Source organism: Rhodnius prolixus, unplaced genomic scaffold (genome assembly GCF_049639745.1).
Source record: "Rhodnius prolixus isolate KJV_2025 unplaced genomic scaffold, Rpr scaffold_4, whole genome shotgun sequence".
NCBI lineage: Eukaryota > Metazoa > Arthropoda > Insecta > Hemiptera > Reduviidae > Rhodnius > Rhodnius prolixus.
In genome coordinates this window covers 24,987,848-25,002,291 of record NW_027411614.1, presented here as the reverse complement: position 1 = coordinate 25,002,291, position 14,444 = coordinate 24,987,848, and the positions used below count along the sequence as shown (strand labels likewise).

The window sequence follows — 14,444 nt, the reverse complement described above, 5'->3', positions numbered from 1 at the left end:
TCGTTAGGAACAGAGAATTAAATACGTTTTTTTTGAAGTACCATTTTTGTGCAATTTATAGTTTCTATCTTTTGTGTACTGTCAAGAAGAGATAAATTTGTTGCTAAAATTCCGAATTTGGGTCGTTCAATTTGTTGACTTTTTTGCTTTTCTCATAATTACTTCTAGGATTTTCTTGGAAACTTTGTTGGAATTTTCGTTTTCTTTATACAGTACGCTCTCATAGAACTTTTACTTAGATCATTCTTCGTTTTTAGGCAGTTTTGGTGGAAGGATTCCTTAAATTTCCACGTTTCCGTGCACTTTACGGTTTTACAAACTTTATAATGTTACTAAGAATTCAATATTTCTCTAACCATAAAAGTTATTTTACTCAATAACTTTTAATACATTTTAGAGTGCGATGAATTTAGAAATATGTATATAGAATAATTTAATTTTGGATTGTAACACACTAAAAGAGATTGCTGTAATGAATAACAGTTATCGAAAGGTATATTGCCCTCTTACACCTTTTACAGTGTCTTCTTTACACATCAAAAAATTTTAATAATAATGTAAACGGCAAGATTATATTTATAAAAAAAAAAAATGTGAAATTGTGAGAAAAAACAATGCTAATTTTCTCATGTATAAAGAATAGTTAGACAATAGAAGAGGAAAGAAATAGTCTCCCAGGACTACGATGTTCCAGTCGCATGTTCGTACGCGCATTTAAGACAAAGATCTAGGCATGCGCTCGTAAGTAAGTCGGCTGTGGGACACATTGTAATGATGGGAAATTTTATTGAAAGAATACAATCACCTCTACTAGAAATATGTGTTTTGTATTTATGGCTGTGATTTAGGGTTATCTTTACAGTAAGCACACATAAAATTGAAATCGATATAATAATTAATTTTTAAGGATTATATTTTGTATTATTCGATGAATATTCAATTTGTTCTGCAACTAAATTTTTAATTAAAACAATAATCTTGTATGGACTCTCACAGATTGTCAATTCACCACAATTTTGAATTTGTTTAAAGAGATAGTTGACTTTGCTGAACAAGTTCACAGCAATATTACTGTTGAAGGAAAGATTACAGCACAACTTCCGCATATATTCTCTATATTCTCAGAGAAAAAGTCGCAACAGCCGAGAAAAACAAAAAATTGCGAAAAGTCTTAATTCGGTGAACTGATTATTGCCCCTACGCGGAATATTGGTTAGACATTTCATATTCAAATCTTTCACAAATATAATGAAGCGTACTTGTTATCTTAGACACTGTAGACGAAAACCTCATTATTTCACAACTCCAAATAAAGCTAAAGAATCCTATGCAATTCAACTCGTCTGGAAAAATAGTTTGAATAAATGCAGTAGGTGTAAGGGGTGTCTAGCATAATAATGCTAGAAAATTGTAAAAGGAATAGAAAATCATTTTACAAAAAAAATAGACAAACTTCGTCAGTATGGCACTCTTCGGCACTCTGGATTATCATCAGTTTTGGAATTTCACTTATATATTAATTTAATGAATAATTAATAAGTGGTGAAGACGTAAATCACTGTGTACAATATAATGTCACATTACAAGGAAGCCCAACAAAATCCCCTCGCCCAAAAGAGTCATTATTCAAATAATGACACACTATGTGGCCTTCAAGATCTATTGTGCATATCGTTCTGAATAATCATCATTAAAGAAAGAATTTTAGATGCACTTAGGAAGAGAAAATTCCAAAGGCCACCAGATGGCCTCTGACCAGAGATGTCTACGAAGAACACCGGGGAACATCTCTTCTCTTTTCATTTCTTTTAATCATGATTTTGTGGACACCACGCCTTTGCGGACATCCTGGAACTTACAGCGAATAGACTGTAGCAGCGTTTAAACGAGATTGCATTGACTTAGAAGTACGTACAGTAGCATTTGGCACTCCAGGTTAACAAAGATAAAATCCTTTATATGGTGACAATGAGAAGATGAATAAGGTTATCTGCATATTGGGAAACATAGCTTCAAAGTCACAAATGAGTTGAAAGTATCTAGGTTCAGTACTCACAATCAAAAATCACTTCTTAGAGCGCCAAATTGTGGCGAGTAATTGGGCTTTCGCCTAGAATTACATGTCACCATTTTAAGACCTGAAAACTTGGGATTTTGACATCCGCAGCAGAAATCGTTGAGAAGGATGGATGCATTTACAGAATCACTAAAAAGTTGAACAGAACAGCTTATTTGGCGAAACAGATCTTGTGGCTTCCATAAAGTTGAGATGATTACGTTCTGGCTGGGCTACTTAAATCTCATGGAAGAGCAAATAGACGCAGGAAAGGTGTAAGATTGATCCGGATGGCTGTCGCCTACGAAAAACACTCAGAACTCAGATTGCGATTACAGGATGTGGAAGGTGATTTGTAAAGGATTGGCAAGGAGAAGAGAAGGTGATTTGGAAGATGAATTTGGTGAATTCTTGTTGGAGTAGGCCAAAAATCCATTTCGGACTGTAAGTCCGTGCTAAGAAAATAAGAATCCGGGTTTGGTTTTGGAATTGACATTTCGTTGTGATAAAGTAGCCATTAATTGTTTTCATTTCGACTAAAATTTTACAAGTTTTGGGCTTTAAAGTGAAATATGTTTTTTAATTCAATTCATGCGGTGAACCGTGTAAGCTTTCTCTGCGAGCCAGATCTGGCCAGAGGTCGCAGCGTCTAATCTTCGATGTCATAAAGGAATTTAAATTTGCTCTGACTCTTCTTGGAGCGCTCCTTTACGTATAAACTACATACAATCCCCTCATACGTATGCAAAATGAATGAAAAATAGCCTGCCTGGACAATTATGAAACTCTACATTTCAAAAACCGGAAATAAAGTGCATTAAACACTAGGTCAGCAATGAAGGTGATTTGGTTAATTAGTATTGGCTTCATAGTTGAGTAGTGAATTAGTGGTGCGGAGGGTAATGTAGCGATGAAGACAATTTGGTGGTCATTTATTTAAGAGACGTGACGAGTTCCTCAGTGATGTTGGTATTTACTGAAAGAGTAGAACCTGTTGATGCTGCTAACTGCCGGTCGGATAGAACTCACTACTGGCTCTGGGAGGCGGGATGCTACCATTCCGACCAGCTCCAGGTAGTGGGAGGTTTAAAAGATCCCGTGGGCTTACAGCATTCACGCCCAATGTGTGGGTGCAAGTCAGATCTACATCTATGTAAATAGGGGTTGCACAGGGAGATCAGGGTCAAGGCTGTATATATCAGATATTTCCCTCGCTTGCCGCTTGCTAGCGGAACCGTTGTTTGGACCCACTACCTTCCTTTACACTAACTTACTCCCCTGGGGCAGTTTTAGGCAGCTCTTCGTCTACAACTACAGCCACCTGTCTTCTTGGGCTGCGTAACTCTTCGTTCTATCAATTCTGTTTTCTACTTACTGAATAAATTGTTATGTCCGCCCATTCTTTATATCCTTGCATTGCCACGCTTACAGATAATTCTCTTGAATCTCTACTCCATCAATCATATTTCCAGAGATTGTTCAAGACTGCAAAAACAGTTTAATGCGTGAGATATCTACATTTTTATAAACTGAAATGTAAAAAACACACCCTTTCTGATAAGTTTCATTAGGCGCATGCAAACACCGTGGAGCACTGTAAAGCAGGGGTTTTCAATCTGAAATATAAACCTTTCTACCCCGCCAGAAGGTTACAATGTTTACAAAATAAGGGAGAATCTGCTAGGGGAAGATGGGTACTGACTCCAGCTGATAGAAACGATGAAACTGTTGTTGCCTAAGAAGTCCGAAATGATTGCTTCCTCCAATTACGATATGGAAGAATCTATCGAGGTTTTGGGTTTGAACCAAAAATTGAAGAGTTGTTCATCCTGTAGAAGAAACAATTTCGGTATACATTTATTAGTTTTCAAGCCCTCCTTAATAGTTTTGAATCTCGGCTTCGGAAGTGGTGGATAATGGTCAATCAACAAAAATTCCAAGCACAGTGGTTTCCTCCTTAAACAGTAAACGCTACTCGCCTTTTTCAATCACCCTCTCCTGAAGTAGATAAAATAAGCGCGGGTCGTGAAAGATGATCCGCTTTCAGACTTCAGTGATGTGAAAAAGCATTTGACTATGCAATATGCCGTATAGCTACATTATACTTGCTTAACTTAAACTAAAGGCAATTATTTTTGGCGTTTTTTGTGTGCTCTAAAATTGCCTTAGCTATAAATATTAAGAAATTTACTAAATGGGGAAAAGGGCAAAAGAAACCCTGGCCATTGTTTATTTTTAGTATTGGCGTTTTTATGCCTTAAACGCTGCAATTTAGCTGCTTTTAAATGCAACTAGTCTAAGCTATAATATTTAAAAAATTTACCAGACAGAGAAAAAAGACAATAAAACCCCGAGGTAGCCCTCCCAATAGTTACTCGAGTCCGTTCTCTAAGACTCCACTTTGAAAAACGATTATGCTCGAACCCACACAATCAAAAGAACTGAACTGCATCACAGATACAGTATATTAAAGAAACTATTAGATAAATGCTCCAAACTGAAGGGCAAATGACTTTACAATACTCTACTAGTTCCAATATGGACATAATGACTAGTTCTACAAGTGTCTGCCAAACAAACGATCATATTCAGCATTCAATACTTGCAATCCGAAATCCCTAGGTACCATCTAAGAGCATCAATGTTCCTCTTACGCCTCAAACCTTACTAGACGTACGACATAAAAATTCCCATCCTCTCCACAAATCTTTCAAAACGTCTGGCTGCGCGACCATCTAAATGGCTGAAGTCGGCTGTCCTCAGACCTAGACGCATTCCCTAACACCTTAATGGCTATCGCATGAAGGCCTTAAGCTAAATACCGACCTTAAAAGTTATTTACATATTTCTCAATGATTTTAGGGAATATTGAGGCGCGGTCAACAAATTCACAAACAAACTTTGTTTCTCCATACCAACGTTTCGGTAAATTTATTACCTTCTTCAGGGTATTGTAAATTTCGAGGAGTTTAATGTTAATCTACATCATCATAACTGTTGAATTGATTCACAACTGCTTGTAAATTTATTGACCGCACCTTAATATTCCCCAAAATCATCAATTAATAACGGCCAAAAACCAAAACTATTACATTTCTCAATTTCACTTATTGTACCAAGTCGTACAGCTGTAAAATTCAAAAATAAAAATACAATTTATATACATAGATCTGTACATTTAATTAAAATAAAATTAGTTTTCTGCTTATATAATCTGTCTTAAATAAACACTGTCAAAAGCAGAAAATAATAGAGTTTAACAAAATTCTACTTTTTTTTTGTTTCATTTAGGGATGAAACTTCGAAGAAGAGGTGCATTTTTGTGGGTTGCCGCTGGAAGAGTTGTTTCATCTAACTTCATTCACCACAACCGGATCGAGTGCTTGTTGGCCATAGTAACTCTATTTAGTCATGAGTTACATCCAAGTAATATATCCAAGGAGGCTGATTGAATAAGTATTATTATATTATTAATTAATAATAAGACTGTACTGACTTCATGAGTAGACTTTCGAATGTACAACAAAATTTCATGACTGTCAGACAAATACGTACTAGCGTCCTTCCATCAATCTCTTATTTCTGTCGGGCTCTCGCTGATTTTATATTTTTAATTATTTTAAAAAATAAAAACCTAAAAAAATTGTTTTGTATTCATTATAAATATAATTAATTTCTTTCAGTTTTACGAAGAGTTTGATTTCATTTGTTTTCATCCTATCTTCATAACTACTTGAAGGCAGCTATCTTGATCTTCTGTAAAAACTTGTAGTTTCGAATAGTTCTAATGATTTTCTCAAAAATTCTCTGAGAAACTGCACATTAAGTATTGATATAATACTTTTATTTGAAAATTGTTTAATGACAATTTGGTTTTTGAAGTATTCCCAAGGAATCGCTAACCCTAAGCTTTCCTCTAAATTAAATACCGCTTCAAAACAATTGACTGCTTTAGTTCTTCACTAAAAATATCAGAATTTGGGCAAGCTACGAGGGTCGTTTGAAAAGTCCGTGCAAAGTCAGAGAGATAGCACTACTGGCGCGTATCGAGTTTATGTTTAGTTAGTAGCATCTCTTGGAAGAACACACACCAAGTTTCAGCCAGATCGGTCTATTTCTTTGTGTTTGGCGTTCGTTTGAATCGAGGAAGTCGAGTGATTTTCTCACGCTTGACCAAAAACGAAATCGTGTGAAGTGTTGCAAGGACGGTTTGCAGCTGTTCCAGAAGAATCCGCAGGACTTTAAGCGTCGTTTCGTCACTGTGGATGAAACATGGATACATCACTACACTTCTGAGACCAAAGAACAATCTAAACAATGGGTTACCAAGGGGGAATCTGCGCCAAAAAAGGCGAAGACCGTTCCTTCGGCCGGAAAGATTATGGCGACTGTCTTTTGGGATTCGCAAGGAATAATCCTCATCGACTATCTGGAAAAGGGTAAAACTATTACAGGTGCATATTATTCATCGTTATTGGACCATTTGAAAACCGAGCTGCAAGAAAAACGCCCACGATTGGCCCACAAAAAAGTCCTTTTCCATCACGACAACGCACCAGCTCACACCTCAGCAGTTGTGGTCGCAAAATTAATGGAAATAGGGTTCCAACTCGTTCCACATCCCCCCTATTCTCCAGACTTAGCTCCCTCGGACTACTATTTGTTCCCCAATATGAAGAAATGGCTGGCGGGAAAAAGATTTTATTCAAACGAGGAGGTGATTGCAGAAACGAATAGCTATTTTTCAGACTTGGACAAATCCTATTATTCGGAAGGGATCAACAAACTAGAGCAGCGTTGGACGAAGTGTAGAAGCCTAAAAGGAGACTATGTTGAAAAATAAAAAAGGTTTACCCCCAAAAATTAAGTAGTTTTTATTTTTGCACGGACTTTTCAAACCACCCTCGTAGAATCTACGAAATTTATTATTGGAATCAAATAAGTGGACCAATCGCCAAGAAAATTCTACTTCAAAACAGTATCAGAAAAGTGGAATTTCGATCTTTGAGACAAGACATTTATCCTGAATGAAAAACGCAAAATTAAAATTCATTTAAATTACAACAATATTAAGTTAAAAATGAATGCTGTGAACAAAATAATAATAATAAAGAAAAACCCTGACTAAATTAGGTGAACTGTTGTGTTGTGCATTAATTTACCTCACATTGTCTGTTAAAATGATTATAAAAATGGTAAATAGCTACTTATATGGTGTTTACAAATGATATTGAACTTGTGTTTACCTTTTAGAGCTTGCTTCTTAGTTTTGTCCATATTTCTATTTATATTCGAGTGCATTCAGATCTGATTACATTTGTTTATAATAAATTGTTTACATACTTACAATAGAAGTGGTTTTCGAATTATTTGAACATTTACTTTTAACTAGTTGAGTGTGTCAATAACAATAATATATTTTTTTTGTTTATAGAGATTGACTATAATGTTTACATTCTTTTATTCTTCGTGAGTAAGTGCAGTAATCTAGGAGGTTTCTAATTTTTTTAGGTTACACCGGAAGTATTTGTCTATAATCCCTTTGATTTACGAAAAAAAGAGGTTTACCAAATTTTTGTGTGTGTTTATTTGCCGTAACTCAATAACGAAAATTTACAGAAGTTAAGAGTTGATGGTTCGCTCAGGTGACAACAGAGTTAGTCACAATAAGGTTTCATTCAAAATCAGTCTGTCAAAAGTACATTACGGTAGTGATTTTCTGTTCTTTTCTCTTCTATATACAGGGTCATCCATTTAATACCCACCAATTGCAAATAACTTTTTAGGAAAGCGGAATTCCAAAAAAAAAAAACCCATGAAGTAAAATACGTGTTTTTTCGGTCTAGTTTTCAAATTTTCCATCCCCGATGCTCTATCTTCATTTTTGGCGGAGTTACAGGCAAAAACCTAATTGGGATTTCATAAGGACCACTGGTTTTGACAATGATAATGAAAACTACATAAACAATTGTGAAAAAAGACGTTGACCTTGTTTCGATATCCTTAATATTTTTCAAAATATTTAAGTTATAAGTTATAATTTTATCTATTCGTGAAAGGTTTTCAATATTAATTTTCCACCTGAACTACACGTTTTGGAAGGTCCTCTGACGGCGAAAAATGTTATTTGTGACGCAAAGAACAAAAATAATAATAATTGAAGATTTTAAAACATGTAGTGTAATGTAGTGGTTGTGGGAGAATCAGGATAAATTTGTTTTATCATCAAATAAAAGCAACTATCACATCATGTTAATGTACCCTGAATGCAAGACTTCTTGACCTATGCTTACTGCAAGAATATCTTGCCAAGGATGGGCGGGTATTGGTCTAGTGGTCATGAGCGTGGTTTGGTAAGTGGGAGATCCCCAGTTCGAATCCCGCAGGTGCAGACATTCACAATACTTAATACATCATAACACTTTTTTAAATAAAATGTAGTCATACGTGGGATTCGAACTGAGGACCTCCACTTACAAAACCACGCTCTTGATCACTAGACCAACATCCTGGCAAGATATTCTTACCGTAATCTTAGGTCAAGAAGTCTGATGATTGCTTTTATTTGATGATAAAATAATGAAAATGACAAAAATAATAATAATTGAAGATTTTACAAAATGTAGTATAATGTAATGGTTGTGGGTGAATCAGGATGAATTTGTTTTATCATCAAATAAAAGCAACTATCACATCGTGTTAATGTACTTCCATATGCAAGACTTTTTGACCTATGATTACGGTAAGACTATCTTGCCAGGGTGTTGGTCTAGTGATCAAGAGCATGTCTGTGTAAGTGGGAGATCCCCAGTTCGAATCCCACGTATGACTAAATTTTATTTTAAAAAGTATACTTTATTAAGTATTATGAATGACTGCAAACGCAGTTTTTTCAGTTGCAATTTTTTATGTAGTTTTCATTATCATTATCAAAACCAGTGGTCCTTATGAAATACTGATCAGGTTTTTAGCCGTAACTCCGCCAAAAATAAAGATACAGCACCGGGGGTGGAAAATTTGAAAACTAGACTAAAAAAAACATACAGTTTACTTCGTAGGTTTTTTCGAAATTCCGCTTTCCTAAAAAGTTATTAGCGATTGATGTGTTTTAACTGGATCACCCTGTATAAATAGATCAATAACAGGTTGGGAAAAACCTTGAAAAATAGAAAAATTCTCTTCTTCAAACTAAAAATAGTGTTCCAGCAGACATAAAGTAGTATATTGGAATAAGCATTAAGTATTCCATCCAAGAACTAACTGTAAAAGTTTAAACAGAGCCTCAGGCTAGGGCGGAAATTTCAAATAATTTTCCGAGTTTCTTGAAAGTTTTCAGAAATTTTCATTTTAAACTAAATTGCTAATTACAGGGTTGCTTGCATAATAAACAATTAAGACAGAAATTTATTTTTAATTGAATTTTGGCTGATCTGATTTAAATCTAATATTGGCTGCCATGTCCCCGGGTTTTTGTATATTTCCATCAACCTAGACTTGTTGACGCTTGTTTTAAAGCAGAATACATTTTATTTTGAATGTAAAAGAGATAACTAAGATTTTAACAAAGTCATTTTAGGATAGATACTTGGGTACTGTAATTAAGGTGGCAAGGGAAAGTATACTAGATTCTAAAGTTTATTTTATTGAAATAAATAGTACAAAAAAACAAGAGATCCAACTGGCATGTCTGTACGGTTATAAAAGTGTATTAAATCCGGTGCGAGATAGTTGTAGTGTGTTGCATACCAAAGGGAGTAGGGATGGGCCCCGTTAGGTGTTCCCGCTATGGCGGGAGATTTCAACCCGCGTACACCATACAAACTGGGCTGAATATTCTGTATAAACTTCTTATATTTGCATTTATTTCACAGCCTTTATTTTTCTGTTTTAGGGCTAATTCTCTAGCATTATGCTTTTTGGGCTTATCGTTACTTCCTTAGAGGTTTTTTGAGATTGTGATTATCGAAATTGAATATTTCGCTAAAAAGTACAAGTTTTGAAATTCCTTTATGTATCGAAATTAGTCAATCGTAAGCGCGACTTAATTGAATGAATTGATCAGATTTGTTTCGATATATTTTGTTTAAAAATGGCTACATTTTCTTTAAGACATGAAATACTTGGTGCTCATACCAGCCTTTTTTTTGGTAACCTGCCTATCACTTTTATTTTATTTATTGTTCGAAATGAAACCATTTTATTTCCTCTGTTCTCATTCAATGTTGCTTTTTTTTCAATGTTACTTTACACGAAGAGTTCGTAGAGAAGGCGCAGTTAATTTTTTTTTTAAATTCATCTTCCTAATTGTAACCTTTTATTCAAAAAGTGGTTTTTACAAAACTATCTCGGTTTGGGTGTGCCGTATCCATTGTAAGTCCAATGTAAACCAATAATTGCAGTTCAAATTTGGTATTTCGCTTAGATCCCAATAGTGGATGTCACTATATGGTTTCGATTAATATTGATCAATCGAAAGTAACACTAGAAAAAATAATTTTTTTGTTTAAAAATATGTTTAATTTTAATTATATATTTTATCTTTATCTTACTCCATTAGTAAGAAAATTCTCGCGATTGTACAGTGTTTTTCTTTTGACTTTTCAACAGAATTAGCCGTTTTTTGAGGCCTTCTGAACAAATATTTTTTCGACAAATTAGTGCGAGAAATGGAAATTAGCAGAAAGATTGAATTGGAGATTTTGAATCGGTGCGACCATCCATAATAAGCTTATTAATAAAATCATTTTAACAGAGATTACCACTTAAATGAAACTATTTACCAGTTTTTTTGGAATTTCCTCGTTGAAAGCTGTAACTATTTTGTTTCAACCTCGTCTGCACATTGCCTTCGTATAGTTCTGTAACTTTTGTCCTTTAGTATTAATATCCTAGGATTCATAGTTTAGTATATTTTTTTGAACTGAACTAAATGCATATATTTAAATTGTAAACGCACAATATTTCCTGCATTCCTCGTCGATTAGTTGTCATTATGGAATAATAACACTTTTTGTTCCTTTTTTGGGTTTTGTAAGAAAGAAGAACGATATCTTAAGCGAAGGCAAGGAGTAACTCCAATCTTTTTGCCTTTTCGCATTTAAAAAAGGTAAATTGTACCTTTTTTTTAAACTAATTTTCCACAGATTATTAACTCTTAATTGTTCTCATTTGAAGCAATAGTAAGAATAGATGGTGTCTCTGTGAGGAAAACGTTAAAAAACCCAAAAAATAGGGTATTTGATATGTCTATCCACGAGGTAGACCCTGCTTTGTACATTTCTGCAATTTACTGGTTACAAACTCAATCAGGGATAGTTTACCTGCTGTCCCGAACAAGGAACAGATTTGTCGTTAAGTTCTGTCTATCTACAGTCTAAAGTCACAAGACCAGTTTAAAATGAAAAAGAACTCAAAGACAACTTTAAAGTTGTATTAAATACCACTCTTAGATTAAGGTAGTTTTTGTATTTAGGTGCCTAAATACAAAGCTTTAAGCTTATCAGCTTCTCACTTATAAGTATACCAAGTTTTTAAAAAAATTGTTGGGGCTAAAGAATAAAAAAAAATTTTGTTGGATTCTCCCAACTAAAAAAATACATGTTCTTTTAAATGATGTTTTACCGTCAACAAATTGATGAGAAGTCTCTAATAAATAATATACAATTACTCCTTAAACAACACTGTCTATTTGTTGGAATACATTTTCTCATTTCAAAGTTATGTTATCTTCGATGGGTGGTGAGTTGCTCGAGTGATATGATGCATCTAGACCCTATTTCTGTAGTCATATAAAGCAATTGGCCTTTTCGTATCGAAAGTGGGTCATTAAAGGTTCCTATGCGTACAAATCGGATATCCCACGGCCCTTTAAGGCTTGGCTGAAGGGTCGTTACTGTAATAGTAAGACCTGAGCCCAATTCGCGAGAATTGCGAGGGCACTTCCAGTAGATGCCGCACTGAAGAAACGCCGAGCAATTGTCACCACATTGACGTAGGTTGATGCTTTGGCTGATGAGATCTACAAGTGGATTTTCGTGAAGGAAGCGTTAAAAGTTATCACAAACGCCTTCGACAAAACGTCGACGTACCACATCCTTCAAGGTCGAAGTTGGTTATTTTATAAATTTTTCTTTTTTAAAGAAAAGTAGCCATCCTAAAGATACATTTTATTCGTAGGTCGTTAGAACAAGGAATTAATCTATTTGCTTGTGACATCTATGCGAACCACTTGGCCTCGCCAACACAAAACTTATAACGGCACATTTGAGTTAAGACAATCCAGAAGTACCTCAAAAGTAATTTTTTCGTGTGGTAATTCAGTACACTAAATTGCAAATCACTTCCCTGATATACAGTGCCGAACAAGAAAAAAGTCTGCATACATCCTGAAAATTTGTCTTTTATCTCGGTCGGAAAGGATATCTCGCGTGGCTCCTTTGAATAATGTTTGCTATGCTACGATATGAAAATCCTTGATTATTTAATTTAACTATTAATCTGTTACAGGAATTTCCTTTCTTTGGTGAACCATTTTAAATTCTTAACTAACTCAGATCCGCCTATATTCTCGTTTCAACTAAAACTAATAAATTTGTAAATATTAAGATTTACCCTAACTAGTCAGTATTATTATAATATTGGATTTATCAATTGTGTATGTGGACTTTAGTTCAGGCATGAACTCCGATCTTTTTATTTATATGCAATGGGAGATGGCAGAGGTCTTTTCATCTCTCAAAAAGTTACAAATGTTTAAATGGCATTTTTACTCTAATAATTCTTTATTTTGAAAATTCCCGAAATATTGTGGTGTATGTAGACTTTTGTTCGGCACTGTAGTTCTAAAAGATACTTCAATTTTTCTTTCCGGTCAAAATGTACTGCAACTTGACTAATTCACATGTAAACTGTACTTCAAATATAAATTATTTTTACATTTGTATCAGACGAAAGAAATGTGCACATATTTTCCAGTTCATGTTTGTGCAGGTAGAATCGTAAAAAAAAGGAAAAAAAGGTTAGTTGGCCTTTTGCTTCTCATGGGTCTGTTGGCCTGGGAGAATTGGTCTGACGGAAGACACTGCAGCCAACAACTATTTCTACTACCTGCTGTGGTCCCTCCGCAGTCCAATACCATGACTCACAACACTGCCTTCAAGAAATAACTTAAGGGTAAAAATTGTGAATACTCCGTTTCAGTGTATGTCAATAATAAAATTATCCACAAAATTAGTTTGTTTTATTTGTAACTTTTCAAAAATTAATAAAGGAAAATATGGAACAAGAAGGGAAAAGTGTGAAAGAACACAACGAAAATGGAGAAAAAAAGAAACCATGGTTCTTGAGTTAAATATCTTTTCATAATGGGTTAGTTTGCATTGTTTTTGTGGAATAAAAAAATTGAAAAGAATGGAAAAGCTTTTTAAAAAGTTCATAACTAAAGAAAAACAAATTGTTCAGAAAAACTCTTGTCTGTTGATTTATTTTAAACTTTGCAGATTTTACCATTCTACGAGGGTCGTTTGAAAAGTCCGTGCAAAGTCAGAGAGATAGCACTACTGGCGCGTATCGAGGTTATGTTTAGTTAGTAGCATCTCTTGGAAAAACACACACCAAGTTTCAGCCAGATCGGTCTATTTCTTTGTGTTTGGCATTCGTTTGAATCGAGGAAGTCGAGTGATTTTCAAAAAATGGACGAAAAAGAATTTCGTGTGTTGATTAAAAACTACTTTATGAAAGGCAAAACGACTCAGGAGACTAAAGAGAAGCTTGATAAACATTATGGTGACTCTGCACGCTTGACCAAAAACGAAATCGTGTGAAGTGTTGCAAGGACGGTTTGCAGCTGTTCCAGAAGAATCCGCAGGACTTTAAGCGTCGTTTCGTCACTGTGGATGAAACATGGATACATCACTACACTCCTGAGACCAAAGAACAATCTAAACAATGGGTTACCAAGGGGGAATCTGCGCCAAAAAAGGCGAAGACCGTTCCTTCGGCCGGAAAGATTATGGCGACTGTCTTTTGGGATTCGCAAGGAATAATCCTCATCGACTATCTGGAAAAGGGTAAAACTATTACAGGTGCATATTATTCATCGTTATTGGACCGTTTGAAAACCGAGCTGCAAGAAAAACGCCCACGATTGGCCCACAAAAAAGTCCTTTTCCATCACGACAACGCACCAGCTCACACCTCAGCAGTTGTGGTCGCAAAATTAATGGAAATAGGGTTCCAACTCGTTTCACATCCCTCCCTATTCTCCAGACTTGGCTCCTTCGGACTACTATTTGTTCCCCAATATGAAGAAATGGCTGGCGGGAAAAAGATTTTATTCAAACGAGGAGGTGATTACAGAAACGAATGGCTATTTTTCAGACTTGGACAA

The 14,444-nt window shown here is 35.0% G+C and overlaps 1 long non-coding RNA gene across 3 annotated transcripts in view; it reads left to right on the top strand.

Moving 5' to 3' along the window:
* Positions 1–13,339, top strand: part of LOC141455439 (uncharacterized) — a 74,341-nt gene extending 61,002 nt beyond the window's left edge. The window contains exons 2-3 of one of the 3 annotated variants that reach the window (XR_012459274.1): positions 5,348–5,512; positions 13,046–13,339. This is a non-coding gene — a long non-coding RNA (uncharacterized lncRNA). The remainder of the gene's footprint in view (positions 1–5,347; positions 5,513–13,045) is intronic. The other 2 variants (XR_012459273.1, XR_012459272.1) reach the window with 2 other exon arrangements.
* The last annotated feature ends 1,105 nt before the right edge of the window (positions 13,340–14,444 follow it).